Genomic DNA, 10,977 nt, shown 5'->3' on the forward strand with positions numbered 1-10,977 from the left:
CCTATAAATGTCAGTCCTATTCCTGATCTAAGGGTCTGGACTTTTAGCTGAGATGAATCTGTTCTCTAACCTTAAAATAATTAAATCAGATTTGAGGTCATCTATGAAGGAGGATCTGATGGAGACAATACGATTTCTCAGAACAAATTCATAGACTGCACAAATGCTATTCAGTATATTTTTGTTGAAAACTGTTTTTTTCCCACTTACTGCATATTTACATTTTATTAAAGTTTTTTTTTTTGCATTCTAAAATTGTATTCCAATAAATATATTTTATGTTCTATCTAAATAGCTTGATTATTGTATCATAATGGCGATCAAAAGCCCGTTGTTACCATTTTACTACAGTAAATGTATCACTTAAACATGAGCTGCTGTTTATGCTTGTACATAGTGAATCCAATGTATTGTGCCAATTACTGCTCATATAAAGAAGTAGAGAGCCTTCATCTTCACAGGGGCCTGCCAGGGAATTTACCTGTTACTCGGTGGGCCAGTCCAAGTCTGGGCATGACCATTAGAAAGTGAAGATGAAAAAAATGCAAAAAAAGATCAAAACTTTTGGCTGTGGAGCCAATAGACTAATGGTGAGTCTGAAAATGGTAGCCAAAGCAACTGGCTGTTAAATGTATGAAGCTGTAACTTTATGTGATTATTTTTATTATTGATTTAAATGCACAGATTTTACTTTTATCCATTAATGATCATTATATTGCGGCATTAGCGTTTCACACAGAAATCAGTGGTTTAGTTGCAAAAATGTAAGATCATTGTATGCAAAAAAAAAATGATGCCACAAAGAAATAGGAGGGATCTTTTTTTTTTTTTTTTCTTTTTCATAACAGACATGAAAATAAATATGCTAAAGCGTGAGATTGGACTAATCACAATATGGGAGAGATTACTTATATAAATGGTTTGGACTATTATTATAACTCTACTTGATTGTATAGTTGATTTAAGACTGGCACCTACTCAGCAATTATACAAATGAATATTCTAATAAGCCACACAAAATTAAGGGACAATGTCATGTTTGCTTTCATTTTTTTTGTGTAATTGAAATAGCAGCGCCGGTGTGTAAAAGCGGTTTTGCTTTATTTAAGTGATTTTTTTTATTTTTTTTTTATTAACATTTAAAGGTGACTCGCACACAAAATCCTCTGTTTTTAGAGGTTGATACATGACTGCTCCTTCTGTAAAAAAAGAAAAAAATTAAGCAGTTTTCATATACCTATAACGACAGCCTAGTAGTGGACTTGACAAGGGCAGTGGGGAAAATTTACTAAAGGTGTCTGACACTAGACTGTCTTGAATTGTGACAAATTTATCACTGTCTCATACCGGTTGATCATTTTTGGTGCATCTTTAGACTGTGTCCATTTGTTAGATGGCTTAATTTGATCTGCAAAGTGGCTCCGATTTCTGACTCCATTTAGCCCTTGCGGTTTTTTTCTCCATGCAAAGTCCACCTCTTCGTGATTATGCAGTAATGAAGACCCCCAATGAGGAAGAACAATTACTTTACCCCTTTAACAATAATAGTCAACCTCTAAAAACAGAGGCTTTTCAGCAGAGGTGTGATATTCCACTCCCGGGTAAGGATGGAGTATGGACCAGGGCTCAGTTATCTGCATGCATCACACACACCCCATTTCCAGGGGACAGCTCAACGGTGCTCCCATTAGACAGTAATGCAGGCACGACAGACTATGTCCCTGGCTGGAGGGGGGAGGAAAACCCGGTGATGTAGGAGCAAGAGGTGACGGTTCCTGAGCGTAGGGAGGAGCTCATTGGTTGCAGGTCACCTGGGCTCATTTTCTAGAGGGAGATATAAAAGGTGGGCACCATCTTAGATCAGGGTCAGTTCGGTCAGAGGGAGTTCAGTCAGAGAAGACAGGGAGCAGAGGCTCTGTAGGAGCTCTGCTCAGAGGCAGGCCTAGAGAAAAGGCCGGGGCCTGAGAAGAGAAGGAACAGGAAAGAAGGAGAAGAGAGAGAGAGAAACAGAAGGGCTCAGGAACAAGAAGGTGGAAGGGACCCTAAGAACCCATGAGAATACCGGGTGAAGGGTCAGGCAGATTAAGGGTACCGGATCCCAAGTTGGTGGAGGAGAAACTACCCTCAGCCAAAGACCGGAGGTCGTGATCATTTATTGGTGCGACACCTCATCAAACCTGCTAGGTAGGCACCATATAGGACAGCGGGGAACGGGGCACACAATTACCCGCGCAGATCCGCGGCAGCTGAATAAAAGTTGGTCACTGGTGAGGCAGGCCAGAGAAAGGATAAAAGGGGGTTCTGTGCCATGCTCCTGAATTGCCTGGGGGTTGACTGAGCCCCTCACCTGGTGGACGCAGCACGGCTTGGGCGGTCATTGCCTGTACAGAAGTGACCCGGAGCATATGAACTGTGAGTAAAAGGCATTGGACTGCAGTACATTGTTTGTGTGTTCCTTGCTCCTTCAGCACTAACAGTACTGGGACTCTCCTCACCATCACCCCCACCATCCACTGCACTGCCCTAGGGTTACACTCCTCCCGTGGGGAGTTATACAGTCTCAGCTGCACACACTATCAGCCCCAGCGGTCTGCACTGCAGCGGAGGTTAACCCTGACCGCAATCCACGGGTGGCGTAGTCGGACATCACTTAAAACTTATAAAGGGACTACCACTGGTCTGACCACTCTGAGCCACTACTACCCCCATCGTCTCCCTATTGCCTGGCTCCGAGTGCCCCGCGGCTCAGGGGGCGAGTCAGATATATTTCTCAATAACTTTTAATTGTCTTTTAAACATTCATATTTCTTTAATCACCTTCTTACTTTTTCTATGAAGGATTTTTTTTGTACTGGTATAACTGTTGTTTGCAAGATAAATCAATACATGGTGACTATTGCATTATTTTATCACATGTGCCAAATGCAACATTTTAAATCTCCTCTTGGAAGTTTTACTTACAGCATTTTTTTTTTTTTTTAAATGTACGCAAGTCTTCCTGTATTGTCTTAGTACTTGCCCTTGACCAGCAAAGTAATTCTTGTGCCAAGTTCATTCAGTCAACTATTGAATGATTCATTTATGCACATAGTGCTCTCCATTACGGAACGCAAGGACTCGGCCAGCCGTAATGAATGAACTTTAGGTGGTGTCGCAACTTCAGCAGGGGAAAAGGTGAAGGAATTACTGGGCGGGAAGGCAGGTCGGCCCACTCTCCTGGGCTTTGTCTGAAGTGTCCTCTTGTGCATTCTTCCTGATTCAGGAGGTTTTAGCATCCTCTCATTCCCATATTTATTGCTCCTTTAAAAGGTCAAGAAATAAACAGAGTGAAGAAAGTGCTGCTGCTACATATTGAATTTAGATACGCAGCCGTTTTATATGTTCAAATATGTATTATTGCCAATATTCATTTAACCCTTAGTTGCATATGGAAAACTGAGCGGCACGTGATTCTTTAGTCACTTTAAACTACGTTCGAAAACTGAGCGGCACGTGATTCTTTAGTCACTTTAAACTACGTTCGAAAACTGAGCGGCACGTGATTCTTTAGTCACTTTAAACTACTTTCTAAAACTGAGCGGCATGTGATTCTTTAGTCACTTTAAACTACGTTCGAAAACTGAGCAGCATGTGATTCTTTAGTCACTTTAAACTACGTTCGAAAACTGAGCGGCACGTGATTCTTTAGTCACTTTAAACTACTTTCTAAAACTGAGCATGTGATTCTTTAGTCACTTTAAACTACTTTCTAAAACTGAGCGGCACGTGATTCTTTAGTCACTTTAAACTACGTTCGAAAACTGAGCGGCGTGTGATTCTTTAGTCACTTTAAACTACTTTCGAAAACTGAGCGGCATGTGATTCTTTAGTCACTTTAAACTACTTTCGAAAACTGAGCGGCACGTGATTCTTTAGTCACTTTAAACTACTTTCGAAAACTGAGCAGCACGTGATTCTTTAGTCACTTTAAACTACGTTCGAAAACTGAGCGGCATGTGATTCTTTAGTCACTTTAAACTACTTTCGAAAACTGAGCGGCACGTGATTCTTTAGTCACTTTAAACTACTTTCAAAAACTGAGCGGCATGTGATTCTTTAGTCACTTTAAACTACGTTCGAAAACTGAGCGGCACGTGATTCTTTAGTTACTTTAAACTACTTTTGAAAACTGCGCGGCACGTGATTCTTTAGTCACTTTAAACTACTTTCGAAAACTGAGCGGCGTGTGATTCTTTAGTCACTTTAAACTACTTTCGAAAACTGAGCAGCACGTGATTCTTTAGTCACTTTAAACTACTTTCGAAAACTGAGCGGCACGTGATTCTTTAGTCACTTTAAACTACGTTCGAAAACTGAGCAGCACGTGTTTCTTTAGTCACTTTAAACTACTTTCTAAAACTGAGCGGCACGTGATTCTTTAGTCACTTTAAACTACGTTCGAAAACTGAGCGGCACGTGATTCTTTAGTCACTTTAAACTACGTTCGAAAACTGAGCAGCACGTGATTCTTTAGTCACTTTAAACTACTTTCTAAAACTGAGCAGCACGTGATTCTTTAGTCACTTTAAACTACTTTCTAAAACTGAGCGGCATGTGATTCTTTAGTCACTTTAAACTACTTTCGAAAACTGAGCGGCATGTGATTCTTTAGTCACTTTAAACTACTTTCGAAAACTGAGCGGCGTGTGATTCTTTAGTTACTTTAAACTACTTTCTAAAACTGAGCAGCACGTGATTCTTTAGTCACTTTAAACTACTTTCGAAAACTGAGCGGCATGTGATTCTTTAGTCACTTTAAACTACTTTCGAAAACTGAGCGGCACGTGATTCTTTAGTTACTTTAAACTACTTTCTAAAACTGAGCGGCACGTGATTCTTTAGTCACTTTAAACTACTTTCGAAAACTGAGCGGCATGTGATTCTTTAGTCACTTTAAACTACGTTCGAAAACTGAGCGGCATGTGATTCTTTAGTCACTTTAAACTACGTTCGAAAACTGAGCGGCATGTGATTCTTTAGTCACTTTAAACTACTTTCGAAAACTGAGCGGCATGTGATTCTTTAGTCACTTTAAACTACTTTCGAAAACTGAGCGGCACGTGATTCTTTAGTCACTTTAAACTACTTTCTGGTGAGGATTTTCAGTATTCCGAATGTTGAACTTGACTGTAAGATTTATTTATTTTTGTTTCATTTTGCACTATTAGGGCTGGTGCACATGACCATGTTTTCGGTCTAATTGCGACCCAACAAAACATTGGATCACACTCGGACCAATGTTATTCTATGGAGCTGTGCACAAGTCTGATTTTATTCACCGGACCAGGTCTGTCCAAGGAAAAGATCGCAGTGTGTTTGATTTTCATCCAATATTCAGATCACACTCTGCTATGCAAGTCAATGAGTCCGTGGGAAAAATCGGACTGCACTCGAATGACACCTGAGTGCGGTCCAATTTTTACAGACTGACAGAATGGAGAAGATGAAGACTTTTTTTTCCCCCATTTTCTCCTCATTCGAGAAGATCAGGTCATACTATGATGACATTCTGATCAGCGTTTGATTAGCATAATCGGCCAGATTCTCTCGGATGAGACACAATACGCTGGAGTGACCCTAGCCTAAGGCTAGGGCTACACAGCAACATATGACACGTGACCGCAATTCCCAGATAAGTTTCATGACCAAAAACATTTGGGCGACTTGTCTGTGACTTGCTAGAGCTGTGAGGTCACGTGACTGTTTGATATCCTGGGGCTAGAGGCTCTTGCTATCAGGGCTGTGGAGTCGGAGTTGGAGCCCATTTTGGTGGAGTCGGTATAAAATGGACTCCTAAAATATATAATAAATTGGGTACAGTAGTTCAATGCAGTTTGTGGGGAATATTTTTTCATAAGAATTTGGGAAAGTTATGAAATGTCCCATAAATGTCTGTCCTATTTCTGACCTAAGAGACTAGACTTTTAGCTGAGATTAATCTGTGCTACAGTAAATTTATCACATAAACATGAGCCATGTATGAGGGAGTTGGAGTCGGTGGCATGGAAAATAAGGAGTCTGAGTCGGAGGTCTGGCTTACCGACTCCATAGCCCTGTTTGCTATCACTGCTCCCTGGATTACTTCTAGTGGTGGAGACGCTGGGGCCACGTACCTTGCTGAGCTCCTGAATCAGCCCTTATCTGTCCCCACCCCGGGAAGTGGGGAGTATTTGTATATAAGAATGCACTAACCTGACTAACAAGGGAAGATGTACAGGGATAACTGAAAATACTAATCATACAAATATGCTCTCATAAACAACAGAGTGAGTGAAACACTGGGAATTACAGTGGGGAAAAAAAGTATTTAGTCAGCCACCAATTGTGCAAGTTCTCCCACTTAAAAAGATGAGGTCGGCCTGTAATTGACATCATAGGTCGACCTCAACTATGAGAGACAAAATGAGAAAACAAATCCTGAAAATCACATTGTCTGATTTGGAAAGAATTTTTTTTCAAATTTTGGTGGAAAATAAGTATTTGGTCAGTTACAAACAAGCAAGATTTCTGGCTCTCACAGACCTGTAACTTCTTCTTTAAGAGGCTCCTCTGCCCTCCACTCATTACCTGTAGTACTGGCACCTGTTTGAACTTGTTATCAGTATAAAAGACACCTGTCTGCAACCTCAAACAGTCACACTCCAAACTCCACTATGGTGGAGACCAAAGAGTTGTTGAAGGACACCAGAAACAAAATTGTAGCCCTGCACCAGGCTGGGAAGACTGAATCTGCAATAGGCAAGCAGCTTGGTGTGAAGAAATCAACTGTGGGCGCAATAATTAGAAAATGGAAGACATACAAGACCACTGATAATCTCCCTCGATCTGGGGCTCCACACAAGATCTCACCCCATGGGGTCAAAATTATCTCCAAGAACAGTGAGCAAAAATCCCAGAACCACACGGGGGGGACCTAGTGAATGACCTGCAGAGAGCTGGGACCATCGTTACACAAGCTACCATCAGTAACACACTACGCCGCCAGGGATTCAGATCCTGCAGTGCCAGACGTGTCCCCCTGCTTAAGCCATTACGTGTCCGGGCCCGTCTGAAGTTTGCTAGAGAGCATTTGGATGATCCAGAAGAGTATTGGGAGAATGTCATATGGTCAGATGAAACCAAAGTAGAACTGTTTGGTAGAAACACAACTCGTGTTTGGAGGAGAAAGAATGCTGAGTTGCATCCAAAGAACACCATACCTACTGTGAAGCATGGGGGTGGCAACATCATGCTTTGGGACTGTTTCTCTGCCATGGGACCAGGATGACTGATCCGTGTACATGAAAGAATGAATGGGGCCATGTATCGTGAGATTTTGAGTGCAGAAAACATTTGACCTCTGTCATTGCCAACAAAGGATATATAACAAAGTATTGAGATGAACCAGGCAAAACTAAGGCTACCTTCACACGTTCAGTATTTGGTCAGTATTTTACCTCAGTATTTGTAAGCCAAAACCAGAAGTGGGTGAAAAATGCAGAAGTGGTGACGTGTTTCTATTATACTTTTTCTCAGATTTTTCCTATTTTTGGCTTACAAATACTGATGTAAAATACTGACCAAATACTGAGCGTGTGAACATGGCCTAACACTGGCAATCCATGATTGCCAGAGGAGAGTATATATAGGAGAGGGGAGTGGCCAACACTGAACAGCTGAGACCATCAAAGCTGGAAAACTCCAGAAGCGCTTAACAGATTAACCCCTGCACTGCTAGCAGAAACCTGCACCAATTAATATGATGGTGAAGTGCTTCTAAATTCTAATCACTGCAGGAGCACTTGAAATCAAACGCTGCGGTTTTCTGGCTCCTTCTCCATCATGGTAAATCTGTGAGTTTCCTGTAAAACAATACATAAATTGCAGATAAGTGTGACTAGCGACAGAAGAGCCAACACATTTGTAAACCATCCTGACCTGTTGTCGTTGTGGTAGGTTGCAATGTGACACCATAGGAAAACATTATATGCAATGTCACAACATCACACTGCGATCTCAGTGACGCCCAACGCATGTCGCTGTTTTTTTCGAGCCTCTTGAGTTTTCTTTAACATGATGCAATCAATTTTACTGTATTATATTCCTTGCCTGAAGCAAACATGATTATCGTTTTCGGCAGGATTGGCCAACCGTCCAGTGTGTATGGAGACCCCTCTATATTCCCCCGACAAGCTATATCAAGGGAGTTTAGAATTCAGTTTCCTCATCATTTTTTTGTTCCGCAAGCAATCGCTCGAGTGTTCTTGTTATGGGGAAGTCAAGAGATATAGCGGTCAGCTGAACAATCGTTCAGTCCAGAGTTATCTAATGTGTAATATGTATCGCATTAATTGATGAGTTCATATTATATAGATTTTGGTTTTCTCGTTGTGTTACGGGCGTGTTTTGTCTAGATTTCTTAACATTTTGCCTAGTTGGCAACTAGAACCCCAAACTAAAGCCCTAAAAACTTAACTTTTATTAAAGTGTATAACTCTCCTGAGGATAGTAGATATTAAAATAATTACATAAGTACAAGCAGCAGAGTAGGGTCGGATATTATAATCTACAATTTTGCTTTTCCTCTATGTGGTTATCCGACCAATTCTCATTATCATGTATTTGTGGCCGCGGACCACCTATTACATGTCATCACTGCCTATGCTTTATCATAAATTCCACAATTAAAGCCTCCCCGACATGTTTCGCCTAACTGGTGTCATCAGGGGACAGAGGCTTTAAGCCAGCAAGAATGACACATGACGATCGCGGCCAGTGGTTGACCCAACTCACATTCTGGTATGATATATATATTTTTTAACTTTTGTAACTCTTTTTGGTAGGAATTGTTTCTCTTATCCTCTACCAATAAGAACGCCATCTAGGCAAGTAATTCATTATTTTAGGGCGGTTAAAGCAGTAGTATATATTGAAACTTCATAAGCTTTCCAGTGAGGCTTCTATTTGCATCAACTCTACTCACGGTGAAAGGGGGGAAGCCATTGGCCAGCATTGCTAGAGGCCACAATGGAAAGATAGATAGATAGATAAAATAGATAGATAATAGATAGATATCTTTGAGATCTATAATTAGTGCCTTGCATGTGTAGCTTACTGTACGTGTATTGACCTAATAATTGAATGAAAAAAATGATGTGGGGTCCACCCCAAGTTTTTGTTAACCAGCAAAGGTAAAGCAGACAGTTGTGACCTGATATCAGGTTGGAAAGGTCCATGGTTATTGGGCCCTTCCCAACCTAAAAATACAAGCCCACATCTGCCCCAGAAGTGGCGCATCACATTATATGTGCCAGTTCTGACGCTTCGCCTGGCTCTTCCCCATTACCCTGGTACGATGGAAATCAGGCTGATGGGGCTTGGAGTTGAACTGACATCAAGTCCTGGTATTAGTAATGGAGAGGTGTATATCAAACATCCCCATTACTAACCCAGTAATAAAAAAAACACACACAAAAAAATACTTTTTATTTAAAAAACACTCCCCCTCACTTTCCCTGGTTTACCAATTTATTAAAGGAAAGAAAATCCCACCCAGGTCCGATGTAGTCCACAAATGGAAACCTGAAAAGCAATAAAAACAAGACACTGTTCCTCGTTCACCAATTTATTATAAAAAATGTTCCCACGCCGGCCCGACGTAGTCCAGCGCTTCCCACAACTTTCCCCAAATCTGTTCAGCAAGACACGGCGACTGTGAAGAGCAGTAACGTTACTGACATCAGTACTCTTCACAGTCGCCGGGTCTCACTGAGCGCAACGTGAGCCGGAACATCTGCACAGCCCCATAGATTATAATGGGTGTGAGTGTCTCCGGTACGTGTGAAAAATGACGCCACATATACCGGATACAAGGACGTGTGTAGGGGGACCTTTATTGTGCGTGAAGAAACAATGGAATAGTCGTATTCCTTCTGAGAATACTCATGTTTTTAAAGAGGACCTGTCACCCGGTCTAAAGTGGAAATTTTTGCTTTTAGTTTGTTCCTGCTGTTGTCATGAATAATCATTTTTTTTCGGGAGTTTGCTTATCTTTTTTTAATATATAGTTTTTATTAATATTTTCAAAAAGGAACATAACATACCAAATCAAGGTGATAATCAAATACCTGTTCGCAGACAGGGTAATAAAGTGATAATTCTCACTTGTTTGATTGGTAAAGCAAAACAATAGAAACAATATAAAAACTCAATAACATTGTAACTCACATCAGTTTAATCAACATGCAATCCAGTTGATACTCTGATTTATTGAAGCCATCTTGTTAGATTAGACCATTACCAAATGATCCCTCCATCCCACGCTCTCTCCCCCTCCCCTTAAGCTAGGCGTAGTGGTCCTAGGCTATCCTTAAGATCCTCCAGAATGTACCACGCTGTGGAAGTGAAGGGTTCTACCATTTTCCCTTTTCTCATCTAAAGAACAACAATTTAACCACTTCGCGCCAGAGCCTGTTTTTGCCTTCGTGACCGGGCCAATTTTTTCAATTCTGACCACTGTCACTTTATGAGGTAATTACTCTGGAACGCTTCAACGGATCCCCCTGATTCTGAGATTGTTTTTTTGTGACATATTGTACTTCATGATAGTGGTAAAATTTCTTTGATATCACTTGCGTTTGATTGTGAAAAAATCGGAAATTTGGCGAAAATTTTGAAAATTTTGCAATTTTCAAACTTTGAATTTTCATGCCCTTTAATCAGAGAGATATGTCACACAAAATAGTTAATAAATAACATTGCCCACATGTCTACTTCACATCAGCACAATTTTGGAACCAAAATTTTTTTTTGTTAGGAAGCTATAAGGGTTAAAAGTTGACCAGCGATTTCTCATTTTTACAACAAAATTTACAAAAACATTTTTTTAGGGACCACATCTTATTTGAAGTGACTTTGAGGAGCCTTTATGACAGAAAATACCCAAAAGTGATACCATTC

Source organism: Phyllobates terribilis, unplaced genomic scaffold (genome assembly GCF_046119375.1).
Source record: "Phyllobates terribilis strain yellow unplaced genomic scaffold, ASM4611937v1 Scaffold_12__6_contigs__length_324123572, whole genome shotgun sequence".
NCBI classification, from domain to species: Eukaryota; Metazoa; Chordata; class Amphibia; order Anura; family Dendrobatidae; genus Phyllobates; species Phyllobates terribilis.